General features: G+C 34.6%; 1 protein-coding gene across 3 annotated transcripts in view; it reads left to right on the forward strand.

Annotated features, from left to right (window-relative positions):
* The window catches only part of LOC120527308 (transducin-like enhancer protein 4), a 162,659-nt gene that overhangs the window by 114,919 nt on the left and 30,592 nt on the right, over positions 1-17,148 (forward strand). The window lies entirely within an intron of this gene.

Below are 17,148 nucleotides of genomic sequence, written 5' to 3' on the forward strand. Positions count from 1 at the left end.
ATTTATAATAATTTTTAAGCTCATGTGTAGTATTTGCAAAATATATGAAGTGATGTCGGGCATAGAAAAGATTATACATAAGCTAACATTTAAATCTTAATCAAACCAATCTTAATGAATTTTGATAGAACGTGTCCAGTGCCATTAATATACATGGAAAAGACTGGTGGGAAGAGAAAACTAAGAAATTTACAGAAAGTAGTAGATAAATAAGTATTTTGTTAATTCCTGCTATATAACTTTTTGTGAAGAAACTAAAAATATGCATAAGGTTTATCAGTGTTATATTTACTAAACAAAAATAAAGTCAGCATGGAAAATCCTTGTATTTAATAAGAGTAGTGTAAACATCTTTTATACATATATGAACATGCATGTACACTCTTTTTCCCTTCCCTTGTTTTTTAATTGAAAAAGACACTTGGGGGAAATTAATAACTGAAATTAAGAAAGTTATACTTTAGTGTATCTAATTGGTCACTCCACTATATTTTGTATTTTAAAATAGCTGTTTTGAAAATTTGAAATGAATGTACATGGCTAAAATTCTGTAACATATAAATGTTTTGGTTTTTTTTTTTGGTAATGTAATATGTAGATGAAACCTTCAGGAAATGTATCGATTTTTAAACAGTGTCAGTTTTGAGTTATTGCTATAAGGGTAAAATCAGTTTAATAATAGATTGTAATGCAATATACTTCTTGCTAGACAGATTACTGTTCAAAATGCTTGTGCGATTTTTCTTTCCCCTTTATTTTATTTATTTATTTATTTATTTTTAATTATCATGTGGCCTGCACACAGTTGTAATTGCAAGGAATAGCTTGATTTTAACATTTATTTAGTATTTCCTGTTCATTTTGATCATCTCAGGTCTTTCAGAATTTAGATAAATCCATATAAAACTGTGCATTCTGGTTTAAATTCCATGTATTATGATTTTGTACACATGAAGCAAGTTTTCTGTAAGAATAATTTTCTTTTCAAATTGATTTACATTTCATTTGCAGAGAGGAGTCTCTTTTTCTGACTCTTCAATATGTATGCTTTAAATACTTTATACATTTAACTTTTACTAGATGAATTAGTGTATTTTATAAACTAAATGTGTATTTTGATAAAACATTCCTCAATATTTAAATATACCATACAGTTCAATATTTTTCTTTAAGGTTTGTATTAATATCAAAAGAAGTTTACTTAAGAGTTTCTTAAAGTGAAAAACTCTTGGACTGACATTTTAGCATGTTTTCACATTATGTGTGTATTATAAAAAGTCTTTTTATATGAATGTATGTTAGTCTTAATGTTAAATGTTAATTTTTGTGCCAGACCTGCGCTGTCCCTGTTACTTGTTTTTATTCTGATCTGCCTGTTTTTATTCTGAGTAATTGCATAGCAATAACCTTTAATGAAACACTGCAGGTTAAATGTGGATAAACGCAGAACAAGGCTTCTGAAAGCCTCACTATTATCAAGCAGCATTTCTTGGACTATAGTCCCTGAGATGCACTTCATAAAGCCAATAAAACGCACACTGGTGGTCTCCTGTTGCCCTAGCAACGGACCACAGGGCACAGCGAATGTGAAATGCATGAACATCTGTGAATTAATCTTTTTAGTTTATTCTTTTTTTCTCAGCACTGATTGGGCCACTCTGGCTTGTGTCTGTGACATTGCGTGAGATGGGATAAGCCGTAGAGTTCCCCTGGGCCCTGCCCTAAGTGGTTGGTGGAATGGAAAAGTGAAGTGAGATTTATCCAGGCAGCGCTTTCAGTGGTTGAGGGATTTAGCCTGACAGCACTCTCGGTGGGATGTTATTAGCTTACTTTCTGCTACAGGAGGAAAATGAATAGAAAATTTTCTAGTAAATCTAGGCATTAATGTAGGTTTTTTTTTTTTTAAACCAGGGAGGAGCTTGGATTGTAGCTGTCACTCAGGGGTATAAATATGGTTGGTAGATACCTCAGGACATGGGATCACACTATATGTAAAATCATCTACCATTATATGTTTTTTGATGATGGGGGTGGTCCTCATTTTTCAAGCAGTTGGTGGTTTTGATGTGTACTCCCTTTTCTCCTTGTAGTTGACTGCCTGTGTGGTCTGTCCTGGAACAATAACCCTTCTCAGCCATGACCTTTTAAATAACCAAGCTAAAGAGTAGAACAAATCCTTGCTGCCTATAAATCAGTCTGCCATTTCATCTCAGGCAAGCTGCATGTGTCACTCCCTAAACATGGTTCTGACAGCTGGTTGTAGTACTGCAGCTGAAAACATCTGTTGAAAAAAGGATTTCTTTTTGGTTAAGTAGGTTAAGGATATGAAAAGAAGAAAAATCTCAATTACAACATCTTTAGCAGGGCCATTTGGAAAAAAGAAATCCATTAGCTCCTTGATTACTTGTCACTGGTGGTTTGGGTGATATCAGTAGCTGAATATTGCAGTAAGGTGATGAACCTGTAAAATGTGCTGTAACTGGTTGAACAATAGGGAAAGATAACTAACAAAATATCTTCCAGAAATCACATCCATGTGAATTTGGCGCATTGTCATCTTCTGCTTATAATAACAGGCAAATTTTTGGTTTTGGCCAAAGCATAAAGTTCAAAGCTATATTGTGTGAATTTCTTGCTTGACATCAGACTCCCCAGACTTAAGGTAGTGGTGAAATCTTTATTCTGTACATTTGCTTCATTATTTAAAATGTTATTTAAGTAAAGGTTGTAGGCATTTTCAGTAAGCTAAGATGTTGATTTCTGCTCAATTTTGATTTCAAAGTAGACAAATATAATGGTTCTTTAGAAGGAAAGAATTGTTTTCTTGTATGCACAGAGATATCTAATAATGTCATATTTGGTTTGCATAATTGAAAATCTACAAGTATTTTAACACCTATTGTATAGCACCTCAACACAGATTTTAATTGGCACATATAATGTCCCTTATTATAGTTGCCATTCAGAAGAGGAAACACCTCAACTCCAGACCCTCCAGGTAATGGGTGAACCTCTAAAAGAGAGAAAGATACTGTAATAAGTTAAGTTCATCAACTTGCTTTCATAGATCCTAGGGTGCTACAACAAGTGAGTCTATTTGAGCTTGTCCAGGGGGTACTAGCATGTTAATATGAGATACTACTACAACATTTATTTCTATAGCATACCCATGGTGTAGCTCAAAGTTCCTTACAAGATATCATAGAAATAGATGCAAGGAAAGACAAATCAATGAAAATTAAGTAAGCATAATAATAAATTACAAAAAAAAATCTTTAAATACTTACATAAAATACATATCTCATTAGTAGAAAGGTAGAGTCGTTTTTGTAAATCCCTAAAGATGAGTCCGGTGGTAAGGTTAGATTGCGGAGGAGGACAGAAAACAAAAAAAAGAAAGCACCAGATATGTTGTAGATAAAAAAAAAAAATATCACAACAGGTTCCAACACCAAAAGGCCACCCAGCCCCCACTGGACATTCTACTCATTATAAATGTTCTTCATTAGCTGAAATAGTTAATTAAACCATGTTGTATTTCATTGGTTAACGGTGAATAGTTGTGCCACAGTACTTTTTAAGTGAGTTCTAATAGCTCTGTATTATATATTTCACACTGATACATGGTTAAAGAAGACTTCTTTTTGTGAAAATGCAATGAATCTGCAGCATTAGAATATTAAGAACAGACAAGGAGCTGTTGCAGGCTTACCTATTTTATGTATGTAGTGAGCTGTTCTGCAATGAAGACCCTGAGATAGTTTATCTTCTCCTCATGGGATAGACAAACTCCTTCAATAAAAGTAAGAGTTCAGATTTGGAGGTGCTGTTTCTAACCCAGACAGCATCACACCTGGTGGACAACTGCTCTAATGCATCCTGGAGCCATTGAAGCCTAGAGGACAGCTTCCTCCACAAAAAAAAACAGTAGAGGAAGAGTGTGTTACTGTCTATAAGTTGCACAGTAGAAGCTAATCCAAGGAGATGAGCCGGAACCAAATTTTCTTCACAAGTGAGGATAAATGTGAATGAGAGATTGGCTAAATAATCTCTGTAGTGGGAAACTTCTGAGAATTTTGTACCAGACTGTGATGGTGAAGCAGGTGCTGTAAATCATTTAATAATCATTTTTATTTACTGGTTAGTTAACATTCCTCTTCTCACTCTTATATTTTCTGATGGAGGTCATGCTTGATAGAATGAGAAGCTCAGGAACAGGGGAAGATGTTGAAGTATAACTTTTTTGCATCAGGAAAAGCAAAATGATCTTGTCAACTAGTGAAGGTATCCCATAGTTGCCATCTGCAGGAGATGTTCCAGGCATGGGACAGGAGATATTGTAGACATTATATTTCTTATCTGACCTGGGAGTAACAAAGATCTCCCTAGAAATACCTACAGACTGCTGTTTAAGTATAGGTTGGCTTGATCTTGATGTGTTGATACATTTGTGTATCAGAACATTCAATTAATGTAATATGTTGATGTGATGAATGGTATATCCCTAAAACATTCAGCAAATCTGCAAAACAAAAGAAGAATTGGCTTTTATTTTTTAATAGTACATCAGTGGTTTAGATTATGGTATGTGATTGTGCAAATATTGACCAAGCATAGAAAAGCATATAAAATATTAAGTACTGTAGATTTGTGAATTTTAGTCCCTCATTCCTAGAATCCATATGAATTATGGAAATCATTTGAGCTAATAGTTTTAAAATAACCTCCAGGTTTGTGTTTCATAGTATCCTCATTCTGAAAGTGCACTGTATCTCTATCAGCTTTGTTTTAGCCCATTTTATATATTAAATATTAAGCCATCCATTTTCTAAACAAGTTTAATCCAGTTTTAGACTTAAAAAGAGTTGGGGCATCAGTGCATCACAGGCCTAACTCACACTATCCTCCACATTTGTGTTTACTCAATTAATTTAGAATCTCCAAATAATACAGTATACTGTATGTGTTTTGATGTTATGGCAGTAAAGTTGGAGCAGCTGGTGAAGAAACATAGAAACACAAACAGAATAATTTACAATGATTGTAATTGGGCAGAAATTTGAACCTAAGACCTCTAGAACTGCACAGAAAAAGCTCTAAACACTACGCCTCTTTACTTTTCCGTTTTAAGTCATATTAAATTTGTAACTACAAATAGTATTAAGTCTGAATTTAATGGGGACCTCAATGTTACAGTCTGAAAGCCCAGTGAAGGTAATGTAGTGAAGTCTGCTGTGTAACCACTGGATTCTTACACATTAAGATCTTATTAAGCATGTGCATAATATTTTGACCTGACAAAGGTCAACAGATATGGCATATGTTGGAGGAAGTGGATTTTATACACCTTTTATATATATTTTTGGCTTGGAATGTACTGCACAGTTACTAACTGGAAAAGCGAACAAATGCATTTTCTTTGCAGAACCATGTCGGGGGCTGTTTTAAATAAAAGCAAAAAAAATCTTATTCCTTTACAGTGATTTTGACAATAACATATGAGTAAGCTGTAAATCCAGGACCACACGCCTCCTCTTTCAGGTCCTAGATCAACATCCACATGACTTCCAGTCACCTCATTCTCAAGCTAGCCTCTGCATTTAGTGAGACAATAGCATTTGTTTCTCCACAGGGTTTACATTGATAGTATTGACCCACGCTGCTATTGGGTTTTGCTTGCTTTGTTGACAATGCTAGCAGTGAACGTAGCCTGAACATGGATTGAGCAGCCTAGGTAGATAATTGTTGGGATTTAGCTTTGGTGCCATTAAACACACTGTTTGTGTTCCTTGTTTGCTCTTCCTTTTGTCAGGCTGTTGACAAAGGTATTAGATACAAATGGAAACAAACAAAAGAAAGAGATAAGAAGAGTGCTTGACAATAATAACAGCCATTCTGACCAGGAGAAAAGGCGGGCATACAAATAGGCATTGAAATCCCAGGAAGGTGTTAAGCAACATAAATGTCTGCATGCATTTCTTAACTTCTATTCTGGGACCACATTTTTTGTTCTTGCTTTCTTTGTCTTGGCTGATTTTAGACTAAGCAAGTGTTTCTTACAGGAAGTATTGGTAACCTGCCACAACATTTAAAAGCTATGTTGAGTGTAGTGAAGAGGTTGTGTTAATGAATGGTGTTCTGACCCATAGACTTGCTTGGTTATTGTCTTGGAGGAGTTTGCATGCTCTGACAGCATTCTAGGCAGTTTCCTCTTCTGGCATTATGGTTTTCCCTCACACATTGCCAACACATGTGTTAATTGGTAACACTGTACTGTCCCCATGTGCACGATCGTGCCCTGCAATGTACTGCTCCCCATCTTGGTTTGAGCTTGATGCTGCCAGTATAGGCTCTAAACCCTGTAATCCTCACACTCAATTAAATGTATTAGAAAATTAATGAATGTTCAAGTGAAAACCATATATACATGATTCAGTCAGTTTTCATTGTATTTGGAATAACACTTGTATCTGGTTTGAATATATCTGAAATTAGATTGTTTTTGTAACTCCTTTCCCTGTAACTGTATGTATTACACACTGATTAAGATGTAAAATAAATTATTAAAAAACACTCGAGTGATGGAGTTTAACTTATATTGTGATCATATAGTAGAAGGAGAATCGTCACCCCTTTTATTTTATAATAAAAGATAACTGCAAGCACAACCGCAAAGTATACCATACCATTGCTGCCCCTTTGGTGTTAACAAGACTTGAATTTTTTTCTGCTTTTCCAAACTCTGATAAGCTTTTCCATCTTGCATTTATTCTGAAAGTTGTTCTTTTAAAACACTCTCTTGCACCTTGCTTCTATTGAGTCTTTACTCAATTAAGGATAGACCTTAACTGCCAAACTCGTGGCCACTTCTGTGATATTGGTTCATCCATAATCTATATTTTCTCCTAGGATCACAGATATTTTAGTGCTGTTTTTGTGCTAGGCCTTTCCCATGTCAATCTGTAGGAACCCTCCATAGTCGGAGAATATATAGTATCTTCCCAGCTCAGTAGGCTACTGGCTGTGCCATCTAATCTAAGTGGTCTACGTAGCTTCTTCTCATATCAATGCAAATTTTAAAATGTATCTCTGTTGTGCCATTTTTCCCTATTTTATTAATTGGATGACTCCTTTATCTCTGGAAATCCTGTACCACATGGGAAACTAGTTAATACAACATTGTGATAAAATCTGGCTGTCAAATAATGCAAGGTACTTGTTACCTGCATCTGTTGTGCTCTGCTTTTTTTTTTTTTTATTATTTTGCTTTATTTTTTTTAACTGGTTGTGGTTTTCTAATTCGCCAAAAAAAAATCTCATAATCTGCAGTTTCCGTGAAGCTTCTTTTTGTCTTGTTTCAGCTTTGCCCAGACTGAAAGTGATTTACTGACTTAGCTATTAACCTGTCAACGATGTATGAATTTTCCTTGTCTTAAAGGCACTCTGGTGTCAGCTCATGGCTTTATTTGTTTATTGGACTGTAAGTTGTTCTCATGGTAACCATTTACCTATGATGAACAGACGTGAAATTTTCATTATCGTTTTGTTTTTCTTGGACCTACCCCACAGACAAATGCACGTTTTATTTTATCTTTGTGTCATATCTGTTCTGCTGGATAGTTTACATAACAGTTAAAAAGAAACTTTATTTTTTTGTCTTAATTTTAAATGTGTAGTTATTTTTTTGTTCTCACTTATACTCTTGGCATTCAACAATTATACAGTGCCTTCACTTGCATTAAAGTGAAAATGGGCAGCCTCTGGCTCTCACTTAAGCTAAAGTCATTTTATAGCAGACATGTGTTAGTGCATTAACCTAGTAACTACATATGACAAATTCAAGCTGTTTTCCTTAGATTATGATGTAGTGGATAGTACTAAAGAGCACTTGTATACAAATAGTCTTCCATAGGAAAGGGAAATTTGTTCTGACATTTACATATTAACCAGCAGGTGGAAAACTCTTTCCTAACGCTTAACTTTCAGCATGACTTATTTCAGTCTATTCTTGCTTTGGCTGGGTGGCTCTTAATTTTTTTTAAAAATAAAAAAGGTTATGAAGGTTTTAACATTTTTAAGTTGATATAAAGTCTTATTGCTGTGTGATGACTACTGTCCCAAATTTAAATTCTCCTACAATTCAGTATAATGAAATGAACAGTTTGTACAGTTTATAGAAGAATGATCAACACTGCGCAGGAACTGGCTTGGCGAATGATACACAAAAATGCTGGATGATTTAAAAAAAAAAAAAATACAGGTTGAGTTTGAATTTGAAATTCCAAAATCTGAATCTTTTTGAGCGCCACTATGATGCCACATTTGCTTTCTCTATTTTTGATATACTGTATATACATTTTTAAAATCATGTATACAACACCACAAGTGTAAAATTCCAAACCCAGCGTCAGATTTATAAAACTGGAGATTTTGTGGAAAGTTGCGAATGCACTCTTTGGTTCTTCAGTGCAAATACACAGTATTGGCCCTCTTAAAAAGGAACTATAATAGAATCTATACATGATGTTTGTCACTTGTGAAGTTTAACACATTTGTCACATCAACACACATTATAACAGCAACTCAGTTTATGTGAGTTATAAACATGTGCCGTTGTTTAGCTGGCTTGGTTGCATTTCCTTACTTGATCAAGTGTGTCCAGGATATCTCATTATGTATATGCAGATATATAAATTAATTTCTTATTTTTTATTAATTGTTCTGTGTATTCATGTATTAATTATTTTTTGCTTACATATTTAGCAACAATGAATCAATCCATTTACTGTCTGATTCACTTCAGCACAGACTTTGTAGACCCGACCTACAGCCTATCCTCAGATCATCACTTCCAAACTAACAATGGGTAGACAGTTCATCATATAGTACAATTACATACACAACACATTGTCGATATTTAATTTAGCATGTGATAGGAAAGGTACTTGGAACAATTCTGAAGACTTCACTTGGACAGGCTGAGCTGGAAATCTGACTTAGATAGGTAAAGTTATTAAGATAGAAGTGCTGACAAGTATGCTGCCCTGTTTTGCAACCTATACTTTGAAGTCTAAACTATTTAATACATGGAGAAAAAAATCAGTGCAATGATTTACATCTAATAATAAAACCAGGATGGGTTATCAGTATGAAAAATCTATAATCAATTTGAAGTTAAAGTAAATTATTTAAGTTGTTTGATGGTACTGACAATCAGAGAGAGTAATGATGAGACTTGGATGCAGAAATCAGGCTATGTGAGGGCTGCAGCCTTTTTATACTGGTAGTTCCTAGCTATTAAGAATAAATCAGATTCCTGTTGTTCCCTTGGGGTGTTCAGGCTGAACGAAGCACAGTAATTGTTTTCAATTGCTGTCTGCAATAGAGAGAGGCAGTTCGCAGATACTGCAAGAAAAATGTCCCCATGGTGTTCACAGCCTACATTCAAAGGAAAAATGGTGGCAACATGATGGGAGCACTGTATGCTGAGCATTTTTTGCTGTGTGGCATGATTATCCGTGGAGCTGTTTTCCCTGGAGTCGTCTATCTCCCAGAGCTGTAGGCTACAAAGTGGTTAGCTCCTCAACTACTGCCTGGCAGTCTGTCTGCTGCATCATTTATTTTGAATATACCATTGTTCTGACGGTTGTATATTTGAAATTAACATTTTAATTTGTTTTGTATGCTTCATATCTATCATGTGATAGTTTTATACAGTACATAATACAAGGCCACATTTCGTATTGGCAATATTTTGTATCATGAAATTTGAAACAACAACCTTTTGCTTCATGCCTAATTGCTATTATGGAACAAAGGACCACTGCCAGCATCATGTAAAGCATAGTGAAGGTTTGACCTGGTAATAAGTTGTTTACCTTAAGGTTCTTACATTTTCCCAGTCAGTAGGATGGATTATGCTATTTTATATACACACTTATAGGATCGTCTGCAGAGCAACACCAGAACATTTATTTAAAAGATATCTGTGACTATAGTCTTGCAGTCCACCCTGTTCTTTCTGTGTTGTTTATGAAATTTCGTTTAATTTTCCTTCATCTACACTGCAATATGTAAAATCTCATTAGTCTCTGAAAATCATGCCTACATTATCTTTTGTATGGACAAATTAATTGCAGACTGAAAAAGTGGCTAGTGTTTCACAGAGTTTTAAAGTATAATAAAGCACTATAAACAATGCAGTAAAGTAAATGCAAGTGAACTGAACTTAAATGGTAAATGGCCTGTATTTGATATAGCGCCTACTAGAGTCCAAGAACCCCCCTAGGCGCTTCACAACACAACAGTCATTCACCCATTCACACACACATTCACACAACTTAAAAGTAAACAAAGTTGTAGGAATAATTTGCAGCATACCCTGATCTCTCAAAACTGTATGAGACACAATATCTACATATCAGGTACACACTAGTCCATTCAGTCAAAACACCTAATTAAATATCCCTTGAATAGCTGTTTGTTTAAAGAATCTAGTCTGCTAATGTTTACATATTTTTGTTTTCTTGTGAATTATTAGCAGCACAATGAATTATATACATTGTGATTTAGTTTTTCCTTGAATGCTATAGTTCCCCTCTGAACTATGTTATATTTTTGGATACAGATTCTACCCCATATCATTTATTTTTCCTTTCACTCTCTTTGAATTAACTGTATATGTTTTTTAATTGATTGTGCAATGTAAACAAATAGTTATTTCCAAAAGTAAGAGAATGAACTATACATATCTTCTTCAATGTAAATAAATATCCATCCATCCATCCATTTCCTAAATAGTTAAAACAAAAAAATAGTTAAACAAAAGTAAGAGATTGAACTATACATTTATATATCTTGTGGTGGTTATGCAAGAAAGAAATTTAAACAAGTAGTCATCTGTAAACAGACAGGAGAGAAAGAATAATTATTTTCTATTTAGAATATGTATTATAGCCTTAGAATGTTGGCAGTGCTCCAGGAAAGCTGTAGTCAAGCAGCACCTGAGTCTGTCATTATGTAATCAAATTAATTTAGATTCATGTTAATGAAAGACTTACATGAGGGTTTAATTTATGGGCCTATTACTTTGTTGAAGGTTAATGGGTACATGTATTGTGAGTGGTTTGAATGTCCTAATTTTTTAGTTTTAGTTGATCAGTGCAACAGTTGACTTGCTTTGTATAGGTAAAAATTTTGCAAGTGAAAATATTATTTCAGAGAATGTGTTCAGTATAAAACCATAGTAAGGGTTTGTACTGATTTAAAATGTATTTCTCATTTTGTCCCCGCATAGTTTTCTGATTATTTCAAAATTTATGCTATTGCTTTTTTAACAGTTCACCTTATATGTGTTTACAGATAACCAACCATAATGCGTTTAAAACTTTTATTTTCCTCTTCTATACTTGCAACATGCAGTATGTTAATATTGACTGCTTAGCTTTCAGTTAATTAACATCAGTTCTGTTTGCCTTTTCTTTGTTATTTACACTCCTTGCACCATTTTTGATAATATTCAACTAATAACTATCCTACACTAACAGGAATTCTGTAATTCCCTTGTCACAGCTTGTAGTGTTTATGCAGTATCTCTGATACAGGCAACACTTTTTAATGTAATCTGAAATAAATCTGTAAACTTAAGAAAGGTTGATGACTTGTATCAGCATGTGTTGTGTAAGAAGAATGTCCATATGCCTGAAGAAAATAGCTGCATTTTAGTACAGGATGTGGTACAGACTTTCCTGACTGGGGTGGTCTCTGGGACAGCTTAGATACAGTTGTGTTCAAAATAATAACAGTCTAACATCACTAACTTGATCATATACTGTTTTTGGTAGAAATGTACTGTACATTTCTACATGGCAGAAAAATTACTAGTAGGTGTAGTAGGGTAACAGAAAACCAACAGTCATGACATGCATGCTGCTGATTCTGTGTAATTAAATTATTAATTCCAAATATAGCAGTGTGGAGTTCAATTAGTAAGGTCATTCATTCTGTGAAAAACAGGTGTCACTTACGGCCCTTAATTAAGGAAGGAAGGCAGGCAGCAAATGTACATGCTGGTTATAGTGCATTTCTCTCTGAAAATTTGAGTGAAATGGGTCATTCCAGACATTGTTCAGAAGAACAGTGTACTTTGATTAAAAAGTTGATTGGAGAGGGGAAAACATAAAGAAGTGCAGAAAATGATAGGCTGCTCAGCTGAAATGATCACAAATTCTTTAAAATTGCAACCAAAACCTGAAAGACGTGGAAGAAAATGGAAAACTACAATTCGAAAGGACGAAAGAATAGCTCAAAATGGCAAAGACTCTGCCAATGATCAGCTCCAGGAAGATCAAAAAGGTCTAAAGTTACCTGTGAGTACTGTTACAATTGCTATCTGCAAGAAGCCCCCGCAAAGTCCCATTGTGGGGAAAAAAAGACGTGTGCTGTAGAGGTTACAATTTGCCTAAAAAACACATTGAGTGGCCTAAAGAGAAATGGTGGAATATTTTGTGGACTGATGAAAGCCAGATCGTTCTTTTTAGGTCTAAGTTCCACAGATAGTTTGTCAAATGACCCCAAAACTCTGAATTCAAGCCACAGTACACTGTGAAGCACGGCGGCACAGGCATAATGATATGGAGATATTTTTCATACTATGGTTTCGGGCATGTTTATAGCATACCAGGGATCAAGGATCAGTTTGAGTATCTCAAAATACTTGAAGAGGTCATGTTGCCTTATGAATGAATGAATGAATTAGTACGAATTTTCCTGTACTATGTACACAACAGTAGTAGTACTACTACCATTAATAGTACTACTACTTTATGTACATGTGACAATAGTCACCCCTAATCTTCTAAACTACCATACTGCATTTAATGATGGCGCCCAAAGAGGAATTTGACACATAAATTATTAGGGTATGAACTCAAATAATTTATAATTAAAACAAAATAATGCAATTTTAATACCATTTTCACTGAATATATTACCCCTCAATTATTATCTTTGTGAGTAAATTGTTAACAGTTTTATATATTTGCTAATAACATGCTTTGGTTCTATCATTAATAATGACAAATATGTGAAAAGATGTGATGGCAAAGATGTTTAAAAGTCATTCAAAATACAGTGGGATGCAAAAGTTTGGGCAACCTTGTTAATAGTCATTATTTTCCTGTATAAATTGTTGGTTGTTACAATAAAAAATGTCGGTTAAATATATCATATAGGAGACACACACAGTGATATTTGAGAAGTGAAATGAAGTTTATTGGATTTACAGAAAGTGTGCAATAATTGTTTAAACAAAATCAGGCAGGTGCATAAATTTGGGCACCACAAAAAAGAAATGAAATCAATATTTAGTAGATCCGCCTTTTGCAGAAATTACAGCCTCTAAACGCTTCCTGTAGGTTCCAATGAGAGTCTGGATTGTGGTTGAAGGTATTTTGGACCATTCCTCTTTACAAAACATCTCTAGTTCATTCAGGTTTGATGGCTTCCGAGCATGGACAGCTCTCTTTAACTCACACCACAGATTTTCAATTATATTCAGGTCTGGGGACTGAGATGGCCATTCCAGAACGTTGTACTTGTTCCTCTGCATGAATGCCTTAGTGGATTTTGAGCAGTGTTTCAGGTCGTTGTCTTGTTGAAAGATCCAGCCCCGGCGCAGCTTCAGCTTTGTCACTGATTCCTGGACATTGGTCTCCAGAATCTGCTGATACTGAGTGGAATCCATGCGCCCCTCAACTTTGACAAGATTTCCAGTCCCTGCACTGGCCACACAGCCCCACAGCATGATGGAACCACCACCATATTTTAGGTAGCAGGTGTTTTTCTTGGAATGCTGTGTTCTTTCTCCTCCATGCATAACACCCCTTGTTATGCCCAAATAACTCAATTTTAGTTTCATCAGTCCACAGCACCTTATTCCAAAATGAAGCTGGCTTGTCCAAATGTGCTTGAGCATACCTCAAGCGGCTCTGTTTGTGCTGTGGGCGGAGAAAAGGCTTCCCCTGCATCACTCTCGCATACAGTATCTCCTTGTGTAAAGTGCCGAATGGTTGAACGATGCACAGTGACTCCATCTGCTGCAAGACGATGGTGTAGGTCTTTGGTGCCGGTCTGTGGGTTGACTCTGACTGTTCTCACCATTCGTCGCTTCTGTCTATTCGAAATCTTTCTTGGTCTGCCACTTTGAGCCTTAACTTGAACTGAGCCTGTGGTCTTCCATTTCCTCAGTATGTTCCTAACTGTGGAAACAGACAGCTTAAATCTCTGGGACAGCTTTTGTATCCTTCCCTAAACCATGATGGTAAACAATCTTTGTCTTCAGGTCATTTGAGAGTTGTTTTGTGACCCCCATGTTGCTACTCTTCAGAGAAAATTAAAGGAGAAGGGAAACTTACAATTGACCCCCTTAAATACTCTTTCTCATTATAGGATTCACCTGTGTATGAAGGTCACTGAGCTTACCAAGCCAATTTGAGTTCCAATAATTAGTTCTAAAAGTTTTGGAATCAATAAAATGACAACGGTGCCCAAATTTATGCACCTGCCTGATTTTGTTTGAACAATTATTGCACACTTTCTGTAAATCCAATAAACTTCATTTCACTTCTCAAATATCAGTGTGTGTCTTTTATATGATATATTTAACTGAAATTTTTTATCGTAACAACCAACGATTTATACAGGAAAATAATGACTATTAACAAGGTTGCCCAAACTTTTGCATCCCACTGTATATTACATATCACTAATAAAACATGAATAATTACAACAGATTACATTTTACTGTACATTTTTTACAAACCTGCTTTAATGACACAAAGAAAAGTCATGGCCACTTTCATGTTTTGTATATTAGGGAAAAAATAATGAGTAAACCCATCAGAAGGAAAATATTTTTTCCTTTAATTGCACAGGCAAGTATTTATGTTGCTAAGTGTCATAGAATAACACTGCGTGATTGCTTTGTGGGGGCGAATGAGACCCAAAAGCAAATTTTAATCCAGCAAAACAAAGGTGAAAATACAGATAGTTAGAAACAAATCTTTAAACAACTTCATTCCTTTGGAAGACTGACAAGTGATTACAATACAAAGCGGAGTACAACATAAAGTCAGTCAAATGGACAGGCATAGTACAGTCAGAAAAAGACAAACAAGAGACTACAATGGCAAGCAGTGGTGAGTATCTTTCTTGGTTACACCGCCTGTTCCTCAAATATGTTCATGCTAATTATCAATTCTTTTTTTTTTTATTGATAGGATGGCTTGTATTTACAAAACCTTTAATATTCAAGTAATTGAGATAGAAATGTAAGCCATTTTCATTTATACAGTATTCATTTTTATTTTTTTATTTAATTTTTTTTTTACTAATTTTATTGCAATCCTTACAAAGCAATCAAGTTTTTACAAAAAGAAAAATTGAGTTAAGAACAGATCGATCCCCACCCCTTAGTATTCATTTTTATTAAGGAGACTTTATCACTGCTAACAAATGCCATAGTTTCCTTTCCTTAAGCTATTTTTCTGTCACAAATATTTAATAAATTAAAAGTATAGGCGGTCCCCAGGTTGAGGACATCCGACACATACCCATGGTTACGAATGGACTACCTCAATTCCATAAATCATCTTTCAATAAATTCTAACTTGACAAACTATGATAAATCCTGCCTTACAAACGAATGCTCTCCTTTTCCACGTGAGTGAAGCGGCTTGCGTCTTTGAAAGCAGCTACTTCTGCTTTGAGGGACTGGTCTGATTGGTCAAAATAGCTGTCTTATAAGTACAGCTAATTAAAATGTGAGTTTAGCTGATTCCAAGTGATATTTGTGTTTTTTGTTTGTTTTTATGAGAAATAATGACGAGGTAGTGGATAGAAATTAAATCGATTTACAAGAGAATGTTCTATAAAAATTATAATATGTTAAGTTTATTTATTTTTAGCCTTCACTTCAGATTACAGATGTCACCAATTAATCATTTGAAAGCTCGTTTTCCACACTTTTGTTTCTAGCATGAACCATCGCGTAGTTATTCAAGCAGTTTAGAATGATTGATTTTGAATGCACCAGTGACATTGTGACTCATTAAGTCTGATCAAAGTCCTGTTTTTCAATTACAGTACCCTTGAATGATGCTGCCAAAGCGTAAATCCGATGCTAGTGATGGCAATGCATCAAAAGGAAAGGAAAACTATTACAGTAATACAGTTATCATAATGTTAACTCACAAATGGGTGTTAAACTTTAGTCATCCTTTTTTCTACCTAAACTGCTTTAAGAAATGTTTTTTAAGTTTTTTTACAGTACTGTATGAACATTGTTACATTTATTATTTTTAACTACTACAGTATTACGTACAGTTGTTTATTTTTAGTTTTTTTTTATCCGGACATGTTTCTTAAGCATTTTATATGCACAGCAAGGTAAAATAAATGCTAGACTGAGGCAAACATTTGACTAAGTGACATTTAAAAAGAATTGTATGTATGTGTTCCAACTTACATATAAATTCAACTTAAGGACAAACCAAAAAACGGATCTCACTCTTAACCTGGGAACTTCCTGGTAGCATAAATAATTAAAAGGGTTATTAGTCTTAAACCCCTAATAACTAATACAGTACTTACAGTAAAGAACTGTAAAAAACTGCTCAGTATGACTCTTATCCAGAATCCCAATATTTATAAAATAAATAAAATGTGAGCCTATTCAAAGCCCCATTCCTCTTAAAATAAAGAACAATGTCTCTCAACCTCACCATATTATTTAACTTATGTTCAAATACCCCAACACAAGGTAAGCCGTTTTAGGCAAAGTAAGAGATACTCAAAGTATGTAATCTGCCTCATTTCAGGGAACTGCATCCATACCATTACTCTCCTAACATGAGGTCACCAAGTACTTTAACACAATTTGCTACAAAGAAAAACATACAAAGTATTTCTATATTGGTTTACATAAAAACATGAAAAAAGAAAAATAAGGAAAGTAAACCCAACACAATATTATATGCATAAATGATTTAGCTGAGGGTTTAACCCAGGCATAGAAACAGTAGTTTAATAATTTAAATCAAGAGGCTGTCTTTCATTTATTTACTTATTTACAATACACAGAATGGCAAA

This window comes from Polypterus senegalus, chromosome 4 (assembly GCF_016835505.1).
Source record: "Polypterus senegalus isolate Bchr_013 chromosome 4, ASM1683550v1, whole genome shotgun sequence".
In the NCBI taxonomy this organism is placed as follows: domain Eukaryota; kingdom Metazoa; phylum Chordata; class Cladistia; order Polypteriformes; family Polypteridae; genus Polypterus; species Polypterus senegalus.